This window comes from Apus apus, chromosome 3 (genome assembly GCF_020740795.1).
Source record: "Apus apus isolate bApuApu2 chromosome 3, bApuApu2.pri.cur, whole genome shotgun sequence".
Lineage (NCBI taxonomy): Eukaryota > Metazoa > Chordata > Aves > Apodiformes > Apodidae > Apus > Apus apus.
The window spans coordinates 56,407,655-56,418,376 of NC_067284.1; the positions used below are offsets into that span (position 1 = coordinate 56,407,655).

General features: G+C 46.2%; 1 long non-coding RNA gene across 1 annotated transcript; it reads left to right on the forward strand.

The window, feature by feature from the left end:
• Positions 1-44: 44 nt before the first annotated feature.
• LOC127382412 (uncharacterized) lies at positions 45-6,779 on the forward strand. The gene is made up of 4 exons (XR_007888947.1): positions 45-113; positions 751-828; positions 4,656-4,708; positions 5,351-6,779. It is a non-coding gene; the product is annotated as an uncharacterized LOC127382412 (long non-coding RNA).
• The last annotated feature ends 3,943 nt before the right edge of the window (positions 6,780-10,722 follow it).

A 10,722-nucleotide genomic window follows, 5' to 3' on the forward strand; every position in this document is an offset into this window, starting at 1 on the left:
GCGGGGCTGTCCCCGCAGCACCCACCCCACCCCCCTCCCGCAAGGCCTGCTCAGCGGGGCGCCCCGGGAACGGCGCGCTTTGAACGGGGCGAAGCGGCACGGAAGCTGGAGAGGTGCGAGAGACACGGTGCCCTGGGCGAGAGAAGGAGCGGGGGGAGGCGGTGCGGGGAGAGGCGGTGCGGGGAGAGGGCGCCTGTGCAGCGAGGCCGGAGCTGTGCCCGTGGAGGGAGCGGCAGGGAGGGGCAGCCGGGCTGCCAGACACCCCCGGCTCCCCCGGTGAGGTCCAGCCCTGCGCCTGCACCTGCAGGTGCGGTCCAGCTCCGGAGCGCTGGACATCCTTGGCTGCTTTTATTTCTCTCTCCACGCCCCGCGTTGCTCTAGCAGTTCTCCTGCTGGAGTCGCTTCCTTAACGGCTCTTCCTCCACCTGGGCGATTTAGGCTTTTTCCCGTCAGCTGGAGGGACTCCTGCGGCAGCTCGCGGCCCCGCCCAGCCCGGCGGCAGGAGTAGGTTTGGGAGGGTTTGGGAGGGAGGATGTGCGAGGGGCACCGCGGCCAGCACGGCGAGGCACGAGGAGATGGAGGCTGATGTCTGGAACCCGGCTGTGGCGGGTGCGGGCGTCGGTGCGGAGAGACCTCCCTGGAAGAGTGAGCGCAGCATCTCCCAGGGTTGTTAACTTGTTCCAGTAATTATCTCCTTTGTAACAGCGTTTGGAAAGTAAATTAGGGTTGTTTTTGTTTTTTTTTCCCCAGCCCTGTGAGCAGCAGGCATTGAGGAGTTTCAAGTGATGGTTACTGTTCAAATCAGACTCCCTGTTCTGTTTCACCCAGGTAAATTAAACTGGTCTTTCCAACCGTTTTTTCTAACTTTTTCTGGTGTTTAATTAGGTTTTAAAAGAATCGTTCCGTTAATGGGAGAATCCTGCAAAGGAAAATTAAGGCACAAATGCTTAAAGTCTTTAAGATTTGTTGCTCCCCCTTGGTGCGGTTGCAACAGGATCTGTATTTAGTTTCTACCTCTCCTAGTTCCTGAGTGGCAGCCTGACACATGGTGAGGTTTCTCCACAGAAACCTGCTAGAGTCTGCAGGCAGCTTGAAAAAAAAAAAACAAGCACAAAAGCTGAGAGTGCTCTGGTGATTCCTGTTGGTGTCAATCCCAAAACTGCTGCTGAAGCACTCCTATTGGACCCAGCACCTCGGGAGCTCTAAGAAGTTAGACAGGATAACCTCAGCAAACATGCAGCCTGACTGCTGAATAAATACCCTTTATCCCTGGGACTGAGAGGAGGATGGCACTTCAGCTGGGCATGGGTTGCTGGTCTTGGTGAGTCTGCAGCATGGCATCACCCTGATCTGACCCGAGGTGCTGGCAGATTGAAAACTGTTTTAGGGGTGTTGCTAAAGTGGTTTGTGGCACAGCGATACCTCGTGACAGGGTGAAGGCAAACTCGATGCAAACGAGCTAGTTTTCAGTTAGCTTTGGTCTGAGTGATCCTCTTTTGGTAAAACAACAAAAAATGGGGACAGGGAGTGGAGATGCTACAAGTTTTGGGCCAGGGAACTACCCAGGCCTGGAGTTGTCCTTTAAATTAAAAGACCAGGGAGCCCCATCTAAAATTCTGTGGTTGTCACTGGGATTTTGTGTGGCTGTGAAAATTCCCACCTAGGAGCTGTGAAAATTCCCACCTGAAACTCAGAACAGGACTTCAGTCCCTTACGTTTACAAATCCACTCTTGCCTGAGCTCTTAACAATGTGGTGCTGGCTACATGGACAGCCTGTTTCTTCTTTCAAGTTGCAAGAAAACAGGAATACTTCTAGAGACTCACCAAAGTTCAGGCATTTTTTCTGCAAGACAAAAGACTTATGTGATGCCAGTATTGATTTCATTAGCAATACAATGTTAATGTTTTCCAAGCCTAAATGAAAGATGCTTCTGTCACTGATTGCTAAAAGATGCAATTAAAGAGCTAGCAAAACGAGGTGGTCTTTCCCATTTTCACTAGGGAAGACAGAAGACTGCTTGAAGCGAGGTCCTCATGGAAAAGGCCAGGTCAGCAGAGTGCAGTATTTTATCAGGAACACCATTTCCCCAGGGATGGGGCAAAATAGTAGAGTATTTATTCCTCATAGTTGAAATATCTTGTATATATGCTCCTCAACAGTTCTGCAGTTAGGAGTAGAGACTCCAAACAATGAAAATGTAATGCTGGGGTTTTTTTTCCTCTTGTGAAAAGCATAATTTATGTGCATGTGGAACAGTTCTCAGTCTGTTCATGGAAACCCCCTTGCCTCATTCGGGGCCCTGGGATGAACTGTAGATGGTTTAAAAGGTTTTGCACTTGTTCCTGAAGCTTTCTCACACATTGCACTGTGGTCATTCAAGGTTAAACCAAGCCGTATTGTCTGAGGTTTGTAACACATTTCTAAGAATGATGTCTACATCTTAAGTACATTACTTATATGTGCACACTGAGATTCCCAGCTCGATGTATTATATATATAATACCTGAGCTAGAATGCAGGTCATTGGGAAGCAGTTACTTGTGAAACCATCTCTGTCACTCCAGTCTTACAAGAACAATTGTGCTGGATGTCTGGATGAGAATTAATAAACAGTGATCAAAGGCAAATTGTGCAAAACTGAGAAACTGCAGGATTAAAAGGTTGTTTCACCAGTGTGGCCATGACTATTGCAAACAGTAACAAGAGTACATTATAGATATGAATACAAGGTCAGTATTTTTGGCACACTGTAGTCAGGAACTGCACGATTGGTATGTTCTTTTGTGCAAGCCAGGTAGTAACGTGTGAGATTACACAAAATGCTCCATCTCCTCACATCCTCAGAGAGGCACACAGGAGTTCAACCTGGGATAAAGTTCGAGCTGCCTTATGTGGGCCTGGATGCACATCTGTGATTTGAACATCTGCCCTCTGAGAGCTGCACAGATAATGAAGGCTCCCTGTGCAAAGCATGTTTCCCTTGGTGCTGCTACCTATGTCCTGCCTGGGGACTGGCTCTTCCAGGCAGCAGTGCAGGTTTGCAGAAATCAACAGGGAGTCTATTCCCAGCCTGTGGCTAGGGCTGGTGCCATTGAAGCTGATGTAGCAGCCCACAGGTGCTCAGGCACCAGCCTCCCAACTGCTGTTGCTCTGTGTCTCAGTTCCCAGCTGTGTCCTGGATCCCAGATGCTTCCCAGCCACTTAAATAATAATGCTATTGATACTACTGCGTGTTTAAGGTACAATAGAGTGCCTCAGGTAATTCCCTGAGATATGTCATTTGAAGATTTTGGAGTTGCTCTGCTAACAGCAGTCCAGGAAGCCAGAAGTCATGCCCCACAGCAGGCCAAACTGGGATTGCCCAAAGAAAAATATTCTGGAAATACTAAGGGAAAGTAACACCAACTAAACCTACGGCTCAGATTTCCATCCAAGATACATTTTCTCCCTTCATCTCAAAGAACAAATTATACTAGTGCTGACCTGTGGGAAAACGGAACTTGTATGATGCTTTGATTTCACTTTCTTGGAAGGACCTGTGAAGAGCAGTCTGAGATGAGCAGTGCCTGATTGGGCATTCGGCCTCGGACCCAACAAGCAGGCTAATTTATGTCAGGTAGGGAGCAGAGAACTGGGGTTGTTCAGTCTGAAGAAAAGGAGGCTGAGGGGAGACCTCATTGCTCTCTACAGCTACTTGAAAGGAGGTTGTAGGGAGGTGGGTGTTGGCCTCTTCTCTCAAGTGAATAATGACAGGACAAGAGGAAATGGCCTGAAGTTGCACCAGGGCAGGTTCAGACTGGATATTAGGAAGAATTTCTATACTGAAAGAGTGGACAGGCACTGGAACAGGCTGCCCAGGGAGGTGATTGAGTCACCATCCCTGGAGGTATTTAAAAGCCGTGTAGATTTGGAACTTCAGGACATGCTCTAGTGGCCAAGGTTGGTTTGGTTTTTGGGTTGATGGTTGGACTCAGTGATCTTAGAGGTCCTTTCCAGCCATGACAATTCTGTGATTCTGTGACAGTTCTAGCTCACTGGCTAGGAAAAATCCATCCTGACTTGTCTGCTTATCATCAAACCCAGGTGCCTGGTGGCTCCAGGGCTGGACTGTGTATGGCTGGTGAAGTGAAGCGAAGGCTCCACAGTCAGAATCAAAGCCTCTGTGACTTCATCTGGTGATTTGCATGCCAAGCAAGCCCTGGGTGTTAACAAAGCTTGAATTTGCATGTGAAGTGGGCACTGGGAATTCCCTTACCTTTTTCTGGATTAATAAACATCATTAGTCTGTTAAGAACCAATCAATATGCTAGTTATGACCTAAGTCCTACCTCATCAATAAGGGTTAAATTAGTCTTTGAATCCCTTGTTCAGGACAAGAAGAGCACCTTCCTGGATGGGCCTGACCCACTTCCCCCCAGGCAGACACCCCTCCTTGGGTAGGATATCACAGCTTTCACCTGTTGGGTAGGGGTGAAAGCATCCCCAGATGTATTCTGTACTTTGTGTCATTATTATTGCTAGCAACGTCAACATCTATTAGCAGCGCTGTTGTCGTCAGTGCATTTATCAATGGCTATCTCAAGCTTGTTACGTTTGTCACCTTCATAAATAACCTTACATTTACCTCTAACTACTTTGTATTTGCCACTTCAGGAACATGTTCTCACAGCAGGCCTCGCTTGAGGACAGAGAGACACACGATGTTGGTGAGTGGTCATACATTTAAACACACGTGATCCTTTAGACATAAATGGTCAATGAAGACCTGGGATGTAAGACTGCAGCTCAGCCACCCCCAGCACCCCGGTATATGAGGTTTGTTGGATGGCAAGGGGCTGTAGTCTGAAATCCTGTGGCTTCAATGGGAGGATCCCCCTCAACCACACATCCATGTCACACTGATCTGTTCAGCAACATGCCTGTTTCACACACACACACACACACACACACATGGATTTTGCCTTCAAGCAACATGACCTTTAGTGGAGAAACTGAACAGTGAACATAAAGCTTGTTTCCTTATGGATATGAGTCTCACCACTCCCTTCTCTTCCTGCTGCAAACCACACACCTGTGGCATTTGTTGTGATATTCTATTCTCATGTCCTCCCTCTGTCCTTGAGCAGGATAGATAGCTCTGCAGTCCTGTCACTTACCTGAAACCCCACATGGTACCTGCTGCTCTCTGATGCCCTCCACTGTGGTTCCTCATCGTTCCTTCCCAACATTTCTAGGAAGATAGGACTTGGCACATACTGTGGCTACTTCAGGGCTGTATCTGTCCCTGGTCAGAGGGCTATGGTCAAATGTACTGGGCAAATGCTGAGTTCCTGTTTCTTTTCCTACAGAGAAAGCATAAAGAATATATTTCTCCATCTCCTCTGGATACCCACCAGTTTTCGACAGACTCATAGAAATCAAACATCTTCGAGGCTTCTGCGTTTCTGGCAATTACACAGAATAGTCATGGTTGGAAAGGACCTCTGAGATCACCGAGTCCAACCATAAAACAACGAAAACAACAACAAAAACACACCACAAAACTCCACGAACCACACCCCAAAAAACCCCACAACATACAACCTGCAATCTCGGCCACTCAAGCACGCCCTGAAGTTTCTCATCTACACGTTTCTTGAACACCTCCAGGGATGGTGAATCCACTGCCTCCCTGGGCAGCCTGTTCCAGTGCCTGTCCACTCTTTCAGTATAGAAATTCTTCCTAATATCCAGTCTGAACCTGCCCTGGTGCAACTTCAGGCCATTTCCTCTTGTCCTGTCATTATTCACTTGAGAGAAGAGGCCCACACCCACCTCCCTACAACCTCCTTTCAGGTAGCTGTAGAGAGCAATGAGGTCTTCCCTCAGTCTCCTCCAAACTAAACATCCCCAGTTCCCTCAGCCTTGTATGACTTGTTCTCTAGACCCTTCACCAGCTTGGTAGCTCTTGTGGCTGAAACTAGTAACAGGTTCAAAAGATTTGGAAGCACAGCAGATGGGCAAAACAATTACATTAGCCTCCTATCCTGAATAAATTTGCACCAAAACATGCCTTTGTCATATTCACATGTAAACCCTCCACTGACTGCTTTGCCTTTCTAGCTCTGTCTTGGCTTTTGTAGTGATGCTTCAACAATTTATGTGATCTGAAGCAATACCTCCTTTTGTCTTGAGCTTTTCTTGAGCTAAAGGTATTGTGTGGCAGTAGGTCAAACACTGAGGCACTCTAGAATCAGGTGAAGTAAGTACATTTTTGCTCTTGCTCTATAATAGAGTGTAATAGATGATCTTAGAGGCTTTGCCTTGGATTTGTCTAGAATAAATGCTGGACGTGCTCCACCATGTTCTGTGATCGTGTCACAGAAGGTGTCTCCCTGGGGATGTCACTGATGTTTTCATTAGTGCTTGTGGCTGTAGTACCACAAAACAGAAAAGCCAATCATGTCTCGGCTGTTCCTCACTGCTGTTGGCAAGTCGTGCAGAATGAGCTGTAACTTTGAAAATGCTGCCTCAGCGTGGCCTTTTTGGTGCCCTACAAGCTGAAGTTCACAAATTTATCATGACCTACATAATTGACCTATATTATGTGTCTATTTGTTAAATAGGTTGCACTAATTAGAAACATGAATGGGGATGGCTTAGCAGTGATTTATTTATTCTGAGGTGTGTGCCTGCTGTCTGCAGTGATGTATGGGAGGATAATTTCCAGATTTTCCCCCTCTGCCCCCTCAATATTTGACCTGTGCATTGATTTATTGCAATAAAAGGTTCTACTTTTAGAGAAAAAAAAAAAAGTTAAATTGTTTTTATTTGTCTTCTGGGCAAGGAGATATATCCTTGTGCATGTCTGTATGCCAGAAAATTAAGCACGAGGGAGAAAATACAGCAAAATTTTCAAGCCCTTGACTTGAAGGGCTTGACTGAGTGTGCTTTGCACTGAGGTCACTCTGTTGAGACATGTTTTCAGGCTGGGAGTCAGCATTACTACACCCTGTTCATATTTGAAGGTTTTCTAATGAACAGGTTTATTTCTCCTCGCACTTGTGCCTCAATTGCAGACTGTAGGAGCTGTTTGAAATCTAGGCTGATTTTGAAATGTGGTGAGCAGTAATACCTTTGAGTTGAATGGAATTGAATCTGCTCCCAGCCAGCATGAATGTCGCTTTTAACGTTTTAGACCGAGGTCCAGAGCCTGGCTGATTGGCCTCTAGGGGCAGGCTAGGATCACAGCTTGAAAACAGATGTCTGCTACTACAAACCCTAGCAGTTGTATTAACAATGCCATCAGGCAGTTTCTACTGCTGTGCTCTCACTTAGACAGACAGGGTGTGCACAGTGTAATCTCATTAAGGAGAATTTTTCAGATTTTTTTCCAAGTCTGCTTGTGCCAGTTTTTTTTGTCCAAGTGCGTTTTTAACTTCTCCAAATTCATTAGAAATGCATCCATCTGTGGGCTGTCACATAGCATTGTGTTGAGTGTTATACATAACTCCTGCAAGAAACTTTATTTGAAGAAAAAACGAGTGGGGAAAATGCATCAAGTGAAAACAAATTGCTACCATTTTTAACTGTTCATTATTGCAGGAATTTTTCCCCATGTCTCCTGTTAGGGATGGGTTTCCAGGCAGTCAAAAATGTATGTTCTACCTGTGACTGTGTGGACTAAGCGCTTCTTCTATAGTATTCATGAGCTAAACTGGTTGTCAAGTGGCACAGATCTGTCTAGCTGAGTAAACAGGCTGTGCCTTGACTAGGCTGTTGCTGATAAAAATGTCTATGATCTTGTCGTAATCTTGGCATCAATTATGAATATTCTGAGGAAGAAGGAGGACCTTTCTCACCTTATCATTTAGCTTCCGCTGCAGAAAATCGATCCCAGCCTCTTCTGTAGAGCTTTTGAGAGCTATTACTGTGCTATGTGTGACATTATGGTTCAAAAATGCAGCTTTTTGGTAAAATACTCTGGTTTAAAAAAATGTTTTGGGCATGATATTTGAAATCTAGGATAATATACCTTCAAACAGACCTCTTGAAGTTGTCATGCTCAAACTAGGGCCAAACTGGTGTTTGATTGGTTTGCTCAAAGTCTTGTCCAGTTAAGATTTTTGTATCTCCAAGGATAGAGGCTCTGGGCCCTGTCTGAGGACTGAACATCCCATAAGGTGAAATTTATTTCCTGGTATCTAATGGGAACTTGCCATGTTCCAGCTTGCACCCATCACTTCTTGTGCTGTCACTGAAGATCTCTGGGAAGAGCCTGGCTCTTTATGTAGCTGCAGAGAGCAATAAGCTCTCCCCATTGCCTTCCCTTCTCCAGGTTCAACAAACAAGTACTGAATGGAGGAGTAGGGTCTCTCTCCTCTCCTCCTAGCTCCCCTTTTGCTAACACAGCCCAGAGCATGGTTGGCCACCTTTGCTGAAGGACATCCTGCTGATCCTGCTCAGCTTGGCTCCTGAGGGCATTTCCTTGGGGCTACCCCTTAGCTGGTCCCATTGTTTCAGGTTTTCTGTCTGTCCTGGGGCAGGCCTTGGCCTGTGCCTTTGCTGGACATTGTAAGGCCCCTGTCAGCCCCCTTCTCCAGCCTGTCCAGGTCCCTCTGAAGAGCAGCCCTGCCCTCCAGCTTGGTGCAGAGTGAAAACTTGCCGAGGGTACATTGCATCCTGAATTCCAGGTCATTACTGAAGACCTAGATAGTATTGATCTCTGCAAAATGCCCTGAGTAATCAACTGCCAGTTAGACTGCCAACTATAGGCAGTAGTTGTGGGTTTTGCGTGATGATTTGCATCTTCACACCATCACTTGTCTTCACACCATCACTTGTCTTCACACTGTTTAGTTTTGTGACAATTTTTGCATGTGTCATATATTTTAAATGACTATTTATTAAGCACATTAGAAGCAATTTAAAACTATGAAGAACAGAAAACTGAAAGCGTCTGTCTTTCCTTAATATTGATAATATTCTACTGTTTCCTATGTGTAGAAGTGGAAATATGGAATGAAGTCTGGCTACATATATAACTCAAGGTATCCAATCTTAAAATTAAACCTGACCTGAAGAGTTACTAGCACATTTCTTCATTGTACAAAAACGTGACTGGAACAGATTAAGAGCAAAATCCTCCTTTAGGGGCCAATTTCAATGTAATAGTGCTGTCTGAAGCAGCACAGCCTTCTCTTACATAGCCTTCCTAGCTCTGTGGGTTTCACTCTATGAAACTTCCACATCATCTTTACAGAGAGAGATGTAAGTAGCTGTTCTTATGTTTATCTCTGAAGCTGCAGAGGAACACTTCAGAAACAAACCTTCAATTTAATTTAGGGTACCTTAAAAAAATGTGATATTGTATCCAGAGGACTCTGCCCAGCTTAAACATCTGCATCAGATCCCAGTGCAGCATTGTTTTCTTCTTCGCTGAGTGTTGCTTCTCATGCCCTAAGAGCCATTTTTGGAGATGCTCTGCTGTCCTAGTGTTCCTTGAGGAGAAGCTCACTGCTCCTAATTCTCCATATTGTTTTGACCTGTGTCACTGAGTCTCATAAGGGAGAAGGATCCAGAAAGTCACTTTTTCACTCTGAAACGCTGTGAACCTCTCATTTCTGAGGAGATGCCTGAAGTTTTGCCTGCAAAATAATCATCATGCACCTTTGAAAGAAAAGAAGTATTCTCAGATAGTTTTTTCATGTCTTGTACCAACTACTGACAAATAAATATCAGTGGCAGCCTGCTGTTAGTGTTCAGTCATTTATGCTTCAGGAGCTGCAGGACCGTTTTCCAGTATTTCTAAGCTTCCTTGGAAAAGCAAACTGATTTTCAGTGGTTTAGTTTGGCTGTGGTTTTCAAGCAATCATTACCTTGGGTCTTGGCACAGAAAGCAGTTGAGAGGAAGCTTGCTCAGGAGAGCACGCAGGTGTCCTTGCATGCTGCCCCAGGAGCTTGGTCTGAAGAGGACTGCTGAGCCCCAGGGAGAAGCTGAGAGCTTGGCTTACAGCAAAGTTTGCGGGAACAGATAAGGCTCAGCCTTTTCATACTCCCCTTGAAATTGAAGCTGGGCACTGGGGAGAGCAGTGTAGAAACAAGGCAATAGCCTTCATCCTTACCCAAAGTGCATGTTTGAGGGCTGGTCTTCTGGATCAAAGAGCAGACAAGACCCCAGGCTTCACCTTCTCCACACTTCAGTTATGTTCCTCTAATTAGCTGGGATAGTAGGGAACCAGAACCACTGCTGGTGAGTGAGTGGGAAGGGGAAGGAACAGTGGCAGCATGGCCCACTGTAGGTACAGAAGCTAAGATGATGAAGTGAGAAACCTTGGAGCTGTGTCCTGCTGACCTGGCTGCACTACCCTGTTCCTGACTCTTGAGTACTTATGTCCAGCCCATCAGAGCAGCCAGGGAAGCAAAGTGTAGCAAAACCAAGACCTTTCCCAGGGACAGCAGAGGGTTGCCTGTGTTAGGGACCGCAGAGCCAGAGCAGCAGATATGGAGAAGCTTGCTCAGTAAAGGTGCTGGCTGGCCTTCTGCAGTCAACAGGGGAAGCCCTTCTTGAAGGCAATTCAGCTGTTTGAAGAGCACAGCATCCCAGAGGGACAGGGGAATCAGGTGCTAAACCTTCCCTTGTGTTTCCAGTGTAAAGCAAAAGAAAAACGTCTTTGGGTTGACCTGGCACCAGCCTGTCTGCTCAATTGCCCATTAAAACCACTTCACCTCTAGCTTGTCC